The 15,326-nt window shown below is 44.4% G+C and overlaps 1 protein-coding gene and 1 pseudogene across 5 annotated transcripts in view; one reads left to right on the forward strand and one right to left on the reverse strand.

The window, feature by feature from the left end:
* REM1 (RRAD and GEM like GTPase 1) overlaps positions 1 to 15,326 on the reverse strand; it is a 753,594-nt gene that overhangs the window by 419,739 nt on the left and 318,529 nt on the right. Inside the window, exon 1 of one of the 5 annotated variants that reach the window (XM_050807218.1) lies at positions 2,299 to 2,302. The exons of the other annotated variants lie outside the window; for them this stretch is intronic. The gene's annotated coding sequence lies outside the window, so the exon portion shown is untranslated. Of the gene's footprint in view, positions 1 to 2,298; positions 2,303 to 15,326 lie in introns of those variants that run through there. 5 annotated transcript variants of the gene reach the window in all.
* Positions 8,009 to 13,151, forward strand: LOC126964114 (nucleotide triphosphate diphosphatase NUDT15-like; annotated as a pseudogene).

Raw genomic sequence — 15,326 nt, forward strand, 5'->3', positions numbered from 1 at the left:
TCTTTGTATGGATGTATGCTTTCATTTCCCTAAGGTACATATCTAGGATTGGAATGTCTGAATCATAAGGTAGGAGAATGTTTAGCTTTTTTTTTTTTTTTTTTTTTTTTTGAAATGGAGTTTCGCTCTTGAGGCCCGGGCTGGAGTGCAATGGCACAATCTCAGCTCACTGCAACCCTCGCCTCCCGGGTTCAAGTGATTCTCCTGCCTCAGCCTCCGGAGTAGCTGGGATTACAGGCATGCACCACCACGCCTGGCTAATTTTTGTATTTTGGGTAGAGACAGGGTTTCTCCATGTTGGTCAGGCTGGTCTGGAACTCCCGACCTCAGATGATCTGCCCACCTTGGCCTCCCAAAGTGCTGAGATTACAGGCTTGAGAATGTTTAGCTTTTTAAGGAAATACAAAATTGTTTTCCAAAATGGTTGTGCCAGTGGATGTGCCCATCAGCAGTATGTGAAAGTTCCCGCTGTTCCTCATCCTCACCAGCATGTGATAGAGTCAGTCTTTTGCATTTTCATCATTCTAATAGATGTGTAGTGGTATTTTATTATGCTTTCAATTTGCATTTTTAATAACTAGTTACCAAAAAAGTATATTCTGTATGATTCTATTTACATCGTTCTTTAAATTCTTTTAAAATTACATAAAATGATTTAAAATAGAAAGTAAGAATCTAACGACAGAAAGCAAATCACTGATTGTCCGGGGATGTGAAAGGTGCATGGACAGGGCTGAAAGAATGTAAAGGGACCTGAGGACACTTTGAGGGGTGATCAGTCAGGATACATTCATAATCTTGATTGTGGTAATGGCTTAACGGGGATGCACGGAAGTCAAAAAATTACCAAATGGTAAACTTTAAATGTGTTCAGTTTATTGTATATCAATTTAAACTTCAAAAAAGCTATTATTTTAATAAAATAAATAAATCTCACAGTGAAACAGAAAAATTAAAGTATCATAAATAGTTTAAAGACATATGACAAACTGAGACGTGTGATGAAGTATTGATACCGATAAAAGATAACAAGTTAGTATGAAGCAACAGGGAAAACATGAAACCCCTACTCAAAAATGAAAGTGACATGAACTAGCTTTTTAACTCCAAAAACGGCCCAAAAATGGGAAAAAATCTGTCTGACTTGTGATCAAATAAATGCAGATTAAAACTACAATGAGATCTTGTTTTTTACCTATCAGATTGTCAGAGAATTAACAAACCCAAGTTTGACAAGGCATAAATAGAAATAAGTCTTATCATCAGATGCTCCTGTTTGTAACAAAATATGTCAATTCTGGAAGACATTGATCTATACACCTTTCAAAACCCTTAAAAATGTTCATGTTCTCTGGCTCAGAGACTCTACTTTTACAGATATATTCTGGGGAAATAATTAGAGTTCATATCAAAAAGATAAATGTATACACAGCACACTCATAGCAGCATAGTTTAAAGTAGTGAAGAGGCGGTAGTGTAAGATGGCTGAATAGAAGCCTCCACTGGTCATGCTCTCATGCTCCCCATTAGAACACCAAGTTTGACAACTATCTACACAAAAAAGCGCCTTCATAAGAATAAAAACATGAGGTGAATGATTATAGTACCTAGTTTTAACTTCATATCACTAAAAGAGTCACTGAGAAGGTAGGAAAGACAGTCCTGAATTGCTGACACCACCTCTCCCCAATCCTCAGGCAACAGTTGTGTGGTGTGGAGGGAGAATATGTGTACTTGCAGGAGGAAGAGCACAGTGATTGTGGGATTTGACATTGGAACTCAGTGCTACTAACACCAGGCAGAACTCAGCAGGTGCCTAGAAAGGGATCATTTAGATCATCCCTAGCCAGACAGAAATCACCCATCCCAGAGGTTGGAACTTCAGTTTCAGCAAGCCTCACCACCATGAGCTAAAGAGCCCTGGGGTCCTAAATAAACTTGAAAGGCTGTATGGGCCACAAGAACCGCAATTCCTAGGCAACTCCTAGTGCTGTGCTGGGCTCAGAGGCAGTAGACTTAGGGAGCACTCAAACTAGTGAGACACCAGTTGGGGAGCTGGGGTGTGTGTGTGTGCGCGTGTGTGTGTGTGTGTGTGAGAGAGATTCTCATGCCTCAGCCTCCCAAGTAGCCAGTGATGGCAGTGGCGGCCCATCTGGAGTGGACACTGCCATCACGCCAGCTGTAGCAGGGAGGTGCAGCTGGGTCTGTACATTTCACAGAGGTACGGAGCTGGGGACAATGACAGCCCCACACCTTCCAAGTTGGTGGGGCAGGAGCTCGCCAGGTTCAAATGCAGACACCCAGGTCGCAGTTGTGAAGCCGAGCCTCCCTGTGCTCTTGCGGGTGCTGGGAGCAGGCAGGAGCCCCGCCCTTTTTGGTGTAGCTGCAGGTGCCCAAACCACTGATGCGGAACCAGGCATCTCTACACTCTTGAGGGTCAGGGAAGTCCCCATTGCCCTCACAGGCTTAGAAGTGCCTGCTCCCATAGCCTGGCATCTCCTTGCTGTCGGTGCCGGCTCTAATCTTGGAGCAAAGTCGAGGCCAAGCCCAGGTGCTGTCATAGCCTGCTGGGCGTGCACACACTTGGGGCAGTGCTGACATATCAGCCCCCCGCCACCTCGGACCCCTACAGACTTTGGGTGCTGATAAGCATAGAAGGGAAGCCGAAGTGAGGCTGAGGGCAACTTGGCATGGCCTGTAGGTGCCCCTTGGCACCTACAGCCTGGGTGCCATGAATGGCAGTAGGAGTCTTCTCAGTTCTGTCTCCCTCCCTTCAGTGTGGATGAAGGGGTAGAAACGACGTATAGCATCTCTCTTTCCCAGGGGTCGTGTTGCATCTTTTAATGGTTTACCACTGACAGTGCCACCAACGATTTGGGGATTGTGTCTCTAGGAAGCAATTTACCTAAATTTCATGTATCAATGAAACTGTTTCTCCTTATCGTTTTATTTATTTATTTATTGTGTAAAATAAATATGCTTTTAATATATAATGAAAGCCTGTTGATGTTAACATGCAAGGATTGAAAGAACACCCTGTTGGACTGCAAGATGGCTGCTCCCTCTACCCTCAGCTGCAGCTGCCTGTCAGCCAAGCTTTGATTTCCTAGGCAGAATATAAAAGAATTCCTCTCTGTGGTGGTCCAGGAGACCAAGGGAATTTGGGGAGGCGATAGAATTGCACTCTGATCATGCTGGTGATGAAAACTCGTGCAACTGTACACCCAAATGTTGTCGTTTTTACTGTATGTTAATTTTAGAAATCAAAGAGTAAAAGATACAATCACAAAAATATCATTTGGTGGGGCAAACTTATTCAGTATATGAAGATAATAGAGAACTTTTAATTTATACAAACATGGCTCTCATAAAATAAAATATTAATATAAAATATTAAAATATAAATTCTCAAGAGCTATAACTTAAACTTCTATGTTAATTTAGGTAAGCAATTCTCCTATGAAAAGACTTAAGGATTCTTTCCTTCTCTTTTCCTGTCTTTTCATTTTTCTACAAGGAACAGCATTAAAGCCGACTGAAACAGTTACTGTGACCAGCATGTAATGCTTGAAAAGATGAAAATCGAGCTTTAAGTATGCTCAATCTCAATAACTTTTTTTTTTTTTTTTGAGATGGAGTCTTGCCCTGTCGCCCAGGCTGGAGTGCAATGGCACGATCTCAGCTCACTGCAACTTCCAACTCCCAGATTCAGACGATTCTCCTGCCTCTCGAGTAGCTGGGATTACAGGCACTGGCCATCATGCCCAGCTATTTTTTGTATTTTTAGTAGAGATGGGGTTTCACCATGTTGGCCAGGCTGGTCTCGAACTCCTGGCCTCATTATCTGCCCGCCTCAGCCTCCCAAAGTGCTAGGATTACAGGCGTGAGCCACCACGCCCAGCCTCAATAACTTTTTAATATTTGCGAGCTTAGTTTATTCTTGTTTCTTTGCTAGTTTTTTTCCCTGCAAAAAAAAGAAGAAAAATAATTTTAAATCTTATTTGAAGGATGACTGTACACTGATTGTGTTCTTGGCCTTTGAAAGGAGAGAAGGAGGAAAAGGAGGAGGAAAAGGGAAAATATCTTAAGAGGTTGTACTGTTAATCTACTTCAAGGCAGATTTTAACCACTAATGCTAAAATGCTATTATGAAATTGAATATTTCAACTGAATATTGAAAATGGTCTACTGGTGCTGGGCGCAGTGGCTCATGCCTGTAATTCTAGCACTTTGAGAGGCCAAGGTGGTTGGATCACTTAAGGTCAGGACTTCGAGACTAGCTTGGCCAACATGGTGAAATTCCATCTCTACTAAAAATACCCAAAAATAGCCGGAAATTGCTTGAACCTGAGAGGCAGAGGTTGCAATGAGCTGAGATCATGCCACTGCACTCCAGCCTGGGCAACAGAGCAAGACTCCATCTCAATCAATCAATCAATCAATCAATAAAAATGGTATAGTGGCTTGAAGATGCAGGGGCCTGTAATGAAGAACGTGGATGGCCCCTAGAAACTGAAAGCAGCCCCCAGGTGGCAGCCAGCAAGGAAGTGAGGTCTTCAATTCTACACCTACAAGGAACTGAATTCTGTCAACAACCTGAATGAGCTTGGAAGCTGATTCTTATCCAGAGGCCTCAGATAAGAACTCAGCCTGCCGACACCTTGTTTTCAAATTCATGATACCCTGAGTATAGAACTCACCTGAGCTTGCCCAGACTTCTGAGTTAACAAATAGGTAATGTTTTAAGTTGCTAAATTTGTGGTAATTTGTTATGCAGCAATGGCAAACTAATACAGATTTCCAGCTAAAATATGTTTTGATTTCATGAACTGGCACCTTACAAATTTTGCTTCAAACAACAGAAGGAATGGAAGATGACAAAGAGGTTCTCATCACACTCCTTTTAAGAGACCTCCCCTAGTCCAGGCACAGTGGCTCATGTCTGTAATCCCAGCAGTTTTGGAGGCCAAGGCAGGAGGATCACTTGAGCTCAGGAGTTCAAGACCAGCCTGGGCAACATAATGAGACTTTGTCTCTACAAAAAATACAAAACTTAGCTGGGCATGGTAGCGTGCACCTGTAGTTCCAGCTATTCGGGGGGCTGATGTGGATCCTTTGAGTCCAGGAGGTCAAAGCTGCAGTGAGCCATGATCCCACTGCTGCACACCAGCCTGGTCAACAGAGGGAGACTCCATCTCAAAAATAAGTTAATTTTAAAAAGGGAAACCTTCCTAAAAATCGCATATGGCATCTTTGTGCATACCACTGGCCAGAACTTAGTCACACGGCCACACTAGATTTAAGGGAAGCTAGAAAATGTCTTTATTCCTAGAGGCAGTGTCCGGATAAAATTTTGAGGTCTGCCCTTTTCTCTAAGATCTAGAAAAAAACAAGGATGCCCACTCTCACTGCTTCTATTCAACATAGTATTGGAAGTCCTTGCCAGAGCAATAAAACAAGAAAAAGAAAAGACATCCAAATAGAAAATAAAGAATTGAAAATATCACTGCTGATGACACAATCTTTTATGTAGAAAACCCTAAAGATTCCACCAAAAAACTGTTAGAACTGATAAATTCAATAAAGTTTCAGGATACAAAATCAATATATGAAAGTCAGTAATGCTTATCTACACTAATAATGAGCTTTCCAAAAATGGAATCAATAGAATAATTCCATTTATAATAGCTACCAGAATAATAAAATCCTTAGGAATAAATTTAACCAAGGAGGTAAAAGACCTGTACACTGAAAACTATAAAACATTAATAAAAAAAATTGAAGAAGACACAAGCAAATGGAAAGATACCCTGTGTTCTTGAATTAGAAGGCTTAATATTGTTAAAATGTTCATATTACCCAAAACAATACACAGATTCAATGCAACACCTGTCAAAATTCCAATGTTATTTTTCATAGATATAAAAAAAATCCTAAAATTCATATGGAGCCTCCAAAAAACCCAAATAGCCAAGATAAACATAAGCAAAAAGAACAAAGCTGGAGGCATCACACTACCTGATTTCAAATTATACTACAAAGCAACAGTATTTAAAACAGCATAGTACTGGCATAAAAAGAGACACATCGAGCAATGGAACAGAATAGAAAGCCTGGAAATGAACCCACACATCTACAGCCAATTGGTTTTAAACAAAGGTGTCAAGTATATGCAAAGGAGAAAGGACAATCTCTTCAATAAATGGTGTTGGGAAAACTGTATATCCATATGGAAAAGAATGAAACAGATCAACGGTTGTCAGGGGCTTAAGAAAGGGGAAAGTGACTTTAAAAGTGTAACTCAAGGGAGTTCCAAAAGGCTAAGTGATTCCGTGAATCTAATAAACATGTTAAAATGCATAAAGTTCGGGTGTGGGGGCAAGGGGAGGGAGAGCATTAGGACAAATACGTTCTTTTCTCGCTTCTGGCCAGGAGGCTTCTTGATCAGTTCAAATTGTTACAAAGTTCAGCTGGAGGTTTCCTTCTCCCTGTGGCCTCTCTGGGCCTCTGGCAGCCCTCCTCAAGGAGCAATCCGTTTCCTTCAGAGGGCCTGTGGGTTCTCTTGGCTTTCCTAATGCGTTCCTGCAGTCCTTCCGAAGCAAAACTTCATGATGCGAGCCTCCACACGCTGCTCTGTCCATCTGAGTGGGAACTGCACTCTAGTACTGCCTCCCATCTGCCATGATCCCTGGTGGTTTCTGACCACAGTTCAATTATTTTAGATTCCATATATAAGTGAGAACATGAAGTATTTGTCTTTCTGTGTTTGACTTATTTCACCTAGCAGAATGTGTAATAAACATTAAAAAAATGAATGTGTAAAATCAGGTAGTGATCATAGCTACAAAGAAAATAAAACAGTGATAGATGGAAAGTGATAGGGAGGAAGAACATTGTTAGAAATGGTGGTCAGGCAAGACCTCTTTAAGAAAGGAAAAGAGCTGATTGCATGATGAGCCAGCCACGTGAAGACCTTGAGGACAACATGCAAAGCCGGTGACCCACCGGCCCTGCAAAGGCTGAGCAGGAAATAAGCTTGGTTGGCGCGAAGAAGGAAGGCTGGAGGGAATAGAAATGGGGACAGAAGATGAACGCCGGGAGAGGGGGCTCAAAGCCAGCTCGTGTAGGCAGGGACCGGGCACCAGCAAGGCTCGCAGAACAAAGGCCTCTCTCTCTTTCGCCACACTAAGGGCCAAAATGGTCTTCTCCAATTGCAAATTCTGCAATAAAATGCGCCCTTGGCGACTTACAACCAGGATGCATTCCACACCGCTCCCCCACGCCCTACAGCCCGCCCTTGAAGCCGTTAGCTGATTGATTTGCGTCAGTCTTTACCGCCATCTGCCGGCAGTACTCGGTATACCCGCGCCTTGGCGGTCGCACACGTAGGCTAAACGCAGGTACCCCAGACTGGAGGGGTCGGACCCCACTGTTCAGGGCCTTGCCAAAGCCTTCCCAATGTCTACTGGTGTCCCAGACACAAGAGATCCAGGTCAAGACTCACACTTCACAAGACACACAGACGTGGGCCTTATGGAACAGGAAATTCCATGGAACGTCCATTTACCCAATTAGTCAGACTCACTGAGCCCCAGAATAGGGTTTTCAATCAACTCCTGCTAAAATTAAAAAATAATGTGTGGTGGCCGGGCGCGGTGGCTCATGCCTGTAATGCCAGCACTTTGGGAGGCCGAGGAGGGCCGATCACGAGGTCAGGAGATCGAGACCATCCTGGCTAACACGGTGAAACCCCGTCTGTACTAAAAATACAAAAACAAAAAATTAGCCGGGCGTGGTGGCGGGCGCCTATAGTCCCAGCTACTCGGGAGGCTAAGGCAGGAGAATGGCGTGAACCCGGGAGGAGCAGCTCGCAGTGAGCGGAGATCGCACCACTGCACTCCAGCCTGGGCGGCAGAGTGAGACTCCATCTCACCAAAAAATAATAGTAATAGTAATAACAATAATGTGTGGTATCGATTGGAATAATAGATATTGGAGGCCACAAACGATGGGAGGGTAAGGGGGGGCGGGGGTTCAAAAATTACCTATTGGATGCAACATTCACTATTCGGGTAGTGGGGCACTAGAAGCCCGCTCCACCACTGTGCAATATATGCACTTGTACCCCGTAAATCTATAAAAATAAAAAATAGATTAAAAATAATAATAATGTCTGGTCATCTAAATAGTACCTCTACAGCTTATTAAGTCCTCTGCAGATGCCCCAGTTGCCTGTCCTTCCCATTAAAGGTGATACCCAGTGCTGATTTCTCCCTCAACCTCCGGGTTCCCATAAACCTCTTCTTTCTCACTCCTGCTGCCCTCGGTACTCCAATAAAGAATGATAGACCGGCGGCGCGGTGGCTCATGCCTGTAATCTCAGCACTTTGGGAGGCTGAGGCGGGTGGATCACCTGAGGTCAGGAGTTCAAGACCAGCCTGGCCAACATGGTGAAACCCCATCTCTACTAAAATGCAAAAATTAGCGGGACATTATGGCGGGCGCCTGTAATCCCAGCTACTCGGGAGACTGAGGCAGGAGAATTACTTGAACCCGGGAGGCGTAGGTTGCAGTAAACCGAGGTCGTGCCATTGCACTCCAGCTTGGGCAACAAGAGTGAAACTCCATCTCAAAAAAAAAAAAAAATGGTAGATGAACTAAAGACAGACATTAGAGCACCCCTGACCCTGGCCCCTCAACACATACACACTCCTATGGCCCCAAGCATGCTGATTTAGAATCCCAGTGATCCTAATTTGCCTAGCCAGAATCTTTGCCTGAATTTCATTAGTACACGGGGCAACACAGAGCTGATAATAATGATGAGCTTTTGCTTGTTTGTTTGCTTTTTTGAGACTGAGTCTTGCTCTGTCACCCAGGCTGGAGTGCAGTGGCACGATCTGGGCTCACTGCAACCTCCACCTCCTGGGTTCAAGCAATTCTCCTGCCTCAGCCTCCCAAATAGCTGAGATTACAGGCGGATGCCACCATGCCCAGCTAATTTTTGTACTTTTAGTAGAGACGAGGTTTCACCATGTTGGCCAGGCTGGTCTTGATCTCCTGACCTTGTGATCCACCCGCCTCGGCCTCCCAAAGTGCTGGGATTACAGGCGTGAGCCACCGCGCCGGGTCCATGATGCGCTTTTACAAGAGATAGAGGTAATTGTACCCCTGCCTAACAAACAATAGGGTGTAGATAGTGACCGTGATTAAGGGGCAGAGTAACTTAAAACTGACACACATGAGAAACATCCTTAAATAATATGACGTTGGACCCTCTCCACAAAGTGGTGTCACCCTGGTCTACACTCCTGTTAACCCATGGGCAACTCCTTGTGCCCTTTGCCCCCTTCCTCTGAACCTGACAATGGTGGGGAAACGGGGGATTCTGCCATAATGGCCAAGATTGTGAAATGTCATTGCATGGCCTTTTCTTGTTGTCATTGTTGTTGAGACAGAGTTTCTCTCTTGTCTCCCAGGTTGGAGTGCAATGGTGCAATCTCAGCTCACTGCAACCTCTGCCTCCCAGGTTCAAGTGATTCTCCTGCCTCAGCCTCCTGAGTGTCTGGGATTACTGGCGCATGCCACCATGCCCAGCTAATTTTTGTATTTGTAGTAGAGACAGAGTTTCACCATGTTGGCGAGGCTGGTCTCAAACTCCTGACCTCAGGTGATCCACCCACCTTGGCCTCCCAAAGTGCTGGGATTAACAGGCGTGACTGCTGGGATTACAGGCGTGAACCACTGCGCCCGGCCGCATGGCCTTTTCGCCATGCTTGCCTTTGTTGATGCTCATTTGGTTCCTGAACTGGGTACCCACAGAGAGCTCTTAGGTGGCAATTAAGACACTCCCATCCAAACCCCAAGTCCACTGGTTCATCTTTTGCCCTCACTGACATCAGGTCTTGGCCAGGCACTGTGGCTCCCACCTATAATCCCAGCACTTTGGGAGGCCGAGGCAGGAGGATCACTTGAACCCAGGAGTTTCAGACCAGCCTGGGTAACATAGTGGGAACCTGTCTCTACAAAAAAAATATTTTAAAATTTGTTTTAAAATTATTTTTAAAAGTTAGCTGGGTATGGTGGCACATGCCTGTAGTCCCAGCTACTTTGGATGCTGAGGTGGGAGGATCACTTGAGCCCAGGAAGTCAAGGCTGCAGTAAGCTATTATTGCACCACCACACTTCAGCCTGGGCAAAAGAGCAAGACTCTGTCACAAAGAAAAGACAGACAGAGACATCAGGACTGGCCCCTTCTAGAACCAATTCTACCAGATAGATGAGCTCCTCTCACACACACTAGATCACCTGACAAGCTTGAGTGCAATGCCTGAGATTCCCCATACAAGAGCTCCTTAGGGCGAGGCACAGTGGCTCATGCCTGTAATCCCAGTACTCTGGGAGGCCAAGGCAGGAGGATCACTTGAGCCCAGGAGTTCAAAACCAGCTTGGGCAACATGGTGAAACCCTGTCTCTACAAAAAATACAAAAATTAGGTAGGCGTGGTGGCATGTGCCTGTAGCTCCAGCTACTCCAGCTGAGGTGGGAGGATCACTTGAGCCTGGGAGTTCAATGCTACACTGAGCCGTGATCACACCACTGCATTCCAGCCTGGGTGACAGAGTGAGACCCTGTCTAAAAAATAGAGCTCCTTAAAACAGTAACCTCCTGGACTAATGAGAAAGCCATTAATGCACTGCATTGTGCCCGGGTCTGTGACTCTCTATCTAACAAGGTTCTGTGCCTCAATGTCCTTAAAAAGACTGATTCCCACCGGGCGCGGTGGCTCAAGCCTGTAATCCCAGCACTTTGGGAGGCCGAGACGGGCGGATCACGAGGTCAGGAAATCGAGACCATCCTGGCTAACACGGTGAAACCCCGTCTCTACTAAAAAATACAAAAAACTAGCCGGGCGAGGTAGCGGGCGTCTATAGTCTCAGCTACTCGGGAGGCTGAGGCAGGAGAATGGCGTGAACCCGGGAGGCGGAGCTTGCAGTGAGCTGAGATCTGGCCACTGCACTCCAGCCTGGGTGACAGAGCGAGACTCCGTCTCCCAAAAAAAAAAAAAAAAAAAAAAGACTGATTCCCATTATTTTATCTGCCCCTGGGTCCAATCAGATCCAAATAACTGAGATTTGGGATGTGTCCACCTTCACACCTAAGATGGTGTTGCCTCTGCATAGGATTTCACCTGAGATGACACAACCCCTCCAGAAGAGTCCACATGAGACGGCATTGCCTGGAACCCTCACCATTATCTGGAATCCTAACTTGGACTTTAGCTCAAAGAGACCCTGCCTCACAAGCTCCCTGGGCACGCCCCCTTCCCTCACAGGATCTTCTGCCTGTTGGACTTGCCCTCCCGATGACCCTCAGGGACAACTGCAGCCATTAGAGCATACAGGGGCTTTCCCCAACCAATCTAGGTTTGTCCGACATTGCTTGCAATGGAGAATGGCACTCACCACATGCCAGCACAAAGACATTCAATTAAAACAAGTAGTGTCCAGGCACAACTGTCTTACAACCCTGCTGCCTAATATAGTGACACAGGTGGGTTGGATCATTATAAATGTAAGCTTTAGTTTCTGCACTTAGCTTTTGACTGTCTGCTTGCCTGCCCACCCAAGGTACCTCCTTTCTTTTTAGCACCTGTTCTGTGCAGCAGAAAAGCAGAATTCCCAAAGGATGCAACACCACCCAGGCAAAGACAGTAAGAGAAAACAAGCAGACCAATCTGGGATAATGACTCCCTGCTAAAGAGCTTTACACAAACCCACAAGACCAGAGGGCTTTTAAATGTTTGGGGGCAGGCTGGGCGCGGTGGCTCACGCCTGTAATCCCTGCACTTTGGGAGGCCAAGGTGGGCGGATTACTTGAGGTCAGGAGTTCAAGACCAGCCTGGCCAACATGGTGAAACCCTGTCTCTACCAAAAATACATTTAAAAAAACAAAAATTCAGCCAGGTGTAGTGGCGAGCACCTGTAGTCCCAGCTACTCGGGAGGCTGAGCCACGAGAATCGCTTGAACCCAAGAGGCGAAGGTTGCAGTCAGTCAAGATCGTGCCACTGCACTCCAGCCTGGGCAACAGAGCAAGACTCCACAAAAAAAAAAAAAAAAAAAAAAAAAAAAAACAGAAAAAAGAGAAAAGATGTGTTGATGAGGATATGGGGGAGGATATGGAGAAACTGGAACCCTCATGCATTGCTTGTGGGAATGTAAAACAGTGTAACCACTGTGGAAAACGGCTTGTTGGTTCCTCAAAGATTTAAACAGAATTATATGATCCAGCAGTTTTGCTCCTAGATATATGTCCAAAAGAATTGAAAGCAGGGACTCAAACAGATATTGTACACCAGTGTTCATAGCAGCATTATTCACAGTAGCCAAAAGGTGGAAATAACCCAAATGTACATCAACAGATAAATGGGTAAACAGAATGTGGTATATTTATGCAATGGAATATTATTCAGCCATAAAAAAGAATGAAATTCTGATAACATGCTACAACATAGATGAGCCTTTAAAACATCATTTCAAGTGAAATAAGCCACACACAAAAAGGGAAATTTGTATAATTTTACTTATATGAGGTACTTAGTATTGGCAAATTCACAGAGACAGAAAGCAGAATAGAAATTACTGGCCGGGCTTCCACGCACTATGACGGCCACCACAGAGCTGCGGGAGCCGTGCCCGGAGTCAGAGTCATGGTGACCAGCTGCAAGCATCCGTGTTGCGTCCTCCTCGGGAAGAGGAAAGGCTCGGTTGGAGTCGGCAGTTTCCAACTCCCTGGAGGTCATCTGGAATTCTGTGAGACCTGAGAAGAATGTGCTCAAAGGGAAACCTGGGAAAAAGCAGCTCTTCACCTGAAAAATGTTCGCTTTGCCTCAGTTGTAAATTCTTTCATTGAGAAGGAGAATTACCATTCTGTTACTATATTAATGAAAGGAGAAGTGGATGTGACTCATGATTCAGAACGAAAGAATATAGACTCTGAAAAAAATGAAAGTTGGGAGTGGGTTCCTTGGGAAGAATTTCCTCCTCTGGACCAGTTTTTCTGGGGACTGTGTTGTTTAAAAGAACAAGGCTTTGATCCATTTGTAGAAGAGTTGAACCATCTGGTGGGATACAAAGGAAATCATCTCTAGGTGGCTGAGAAGATTTCTCAATTTTCTTTAAAAAGACAAAAATAAGGTCTGGTTAAGGAATGAAAAATATCTACATTTCAGAACAACTCCATTTTATCTTTAAAAAGTTCCTGTGATTGCCAATTTATTTGCAGTCTCTTAATGTACCCCACCACCCTTTCAGCTAGTACTTGAGAAAATTTTTCTGAAATATGTTATTGAATTGTATTCCAGACACAGAATATATGATAAATACTGATATTATGGGTAATTTGCTTTCCATATTTACCTATGATATGTACTGTACAGTTTGTCATTACTAGCTTGCATGGAGTAGGATGCAGTCGAATTTGCCTTAGTATTTCTGTTCAAATACAGACCCAAATTCAAATATTGCAGTTTAGATTCAAACACAGTATGCCTGTTGCAAAATTTACCAAGTTTGTTGATTACCTCTTTTATTAAACAAATGGTGGGGAGGGTAATATATTGTGACAATCTTTGCAACTTACAGGGAATAGGACAGGTCATTAGGGTATATTTCCCAGGTTTTCAATTGAGAACCTAAACCAAGAGAAGTGAGACAAACCATCTAATGTCTGTATCCTACTATTAACAGGCTGTGTGATGTTGAATTTCTCACTTACTCTCTCTGAGGTCCATAGTCCTTATATGTAAAATGAAGAGATTCGTCTAGAGCAGTTCTCAAAGTGTGGTCTGGGGCCCTCAAGAGCTTTTCAAGGGTATTCTAGGTCAAAGCTATTTTTATAACACTAAGACATCATTTCATCTTTTATTGTTTTTCTCTTTTTTTTATTTGAGAAGGAGTCTTGCTCTGTTGCCCAGACTAGAGTGCAGTGGCACGATCTCAGCTCACTGCAGCCTCCGCCTCACAGGTTCAAGCAATTCTCCTACCTCAGCTTCCTGAGTAGCTGGGATTACAGGCACCCGCCACCACACCTGGCTAATTTTTGTATTTTTAGTGGAGACGGGGTTTCACCATGTTGGCCAGGCTGGTCTGGAACTCCTGAGCTCAAGTGATCTGCCCACCTCAGCCTCAAAAAGTACTGGGATTACAGGTGTGAGCCACCATGCCCGACCATCGTTTATCTTTTTCACTCTCATTTTTTCATGAGTGTGCAGAGGAGTTTTCAAGAGGCTATCTGGTGTGATATTGTAATAGGCTGAATGCAAAAGCAGATGAGAATCCAGCTTTCGTCTGTTGTCTGACATTGAAGAGATTTGGAGAAATGTAAAGCAGCAGTACTCTTCTCACTAATGATTTTTGTTGTTGTTGGTTAGAAAAATGGTTATTTTTAGTGGGTTTTAATATGTGAAAAAAATTAAAATAGCTATTTGTCAAAAATGTTATTTATGTGTTAATACATATTGGGTTTTTGTTACTTGTAAATGATTAATAAAAATTTTAAGAAATTTAAAAAAAGAAGAAGAAAGTACTGGCCAGGCATGATAGCTCACACCTGTATTCCCAGCATTTTGGGAGGCCAAGACAGGTGGGTCGCTTGAGTCCTGGAGTTCGAGACCAGCCTGGGGAACATGGCGAAACGCCATCTCTACTAAAACTACAAAAAAAATAGCAGGGCATGACGGCACCTGCCTGTAGTCCCAGCTACTCATGAGACTGAGGTGGGAGGATCACCTGAGCCTGGGAAGTTGAGGCTGCAGTGAGCTGTGATGATGACACCACACTCTAGCCTGGATGACCGGAATGAGGCCCTGTCTCAAAATAAACGAAAAAATAAGTTACCAAGGGGCTGGGAGCAGGAGGAAATGGGAAGTTATTATTTAATGAGTGCAAAATCTCTGTTTAGGATGATGAAAACTTTCTGGAAATAGATAGTGGTAGTGGTTACGCTACACTGTGTATGTACTTAACGTGACTGAATTGTACACTTATCATGGTTAAAATGATAAATTTTGGGCCGGGCGCGGTGGCTAACACCTGTAATCCCAGCACTTTGGGAGGCCAAGACAGGTGGATCACCTGAGATCAGGAGTTGGAGACCAACCTAGCCAACATGGTGAAACCCCGTCTCTACTAAAATACAAAAATTAGCTGGGAGTGGTGATAGGCGCCTGTAATCCCAGCTAATAGGGGGGCTGAGGCAGGAGAATCACTTGAACCCAGGGAGCGGAAGTTGCAGTGAGCAGAGATTATGCCACTGCACTCCAACC

This window comes from Macaca thibetana, chromosome 10 (assembly GCF_024542745.1).
Source record: "Macaca thibetana thibetana isolate TM-01 chromosome 10, ASM2454274v1, whole genome shotgun sequence".
In the NCBI taxonomy this organism is placed as follows: Eukaryota; Metazoa; Chordata; class Mammalia; order Primates; family Cercopithecidae; genus Macaca; species Macaca thibetana.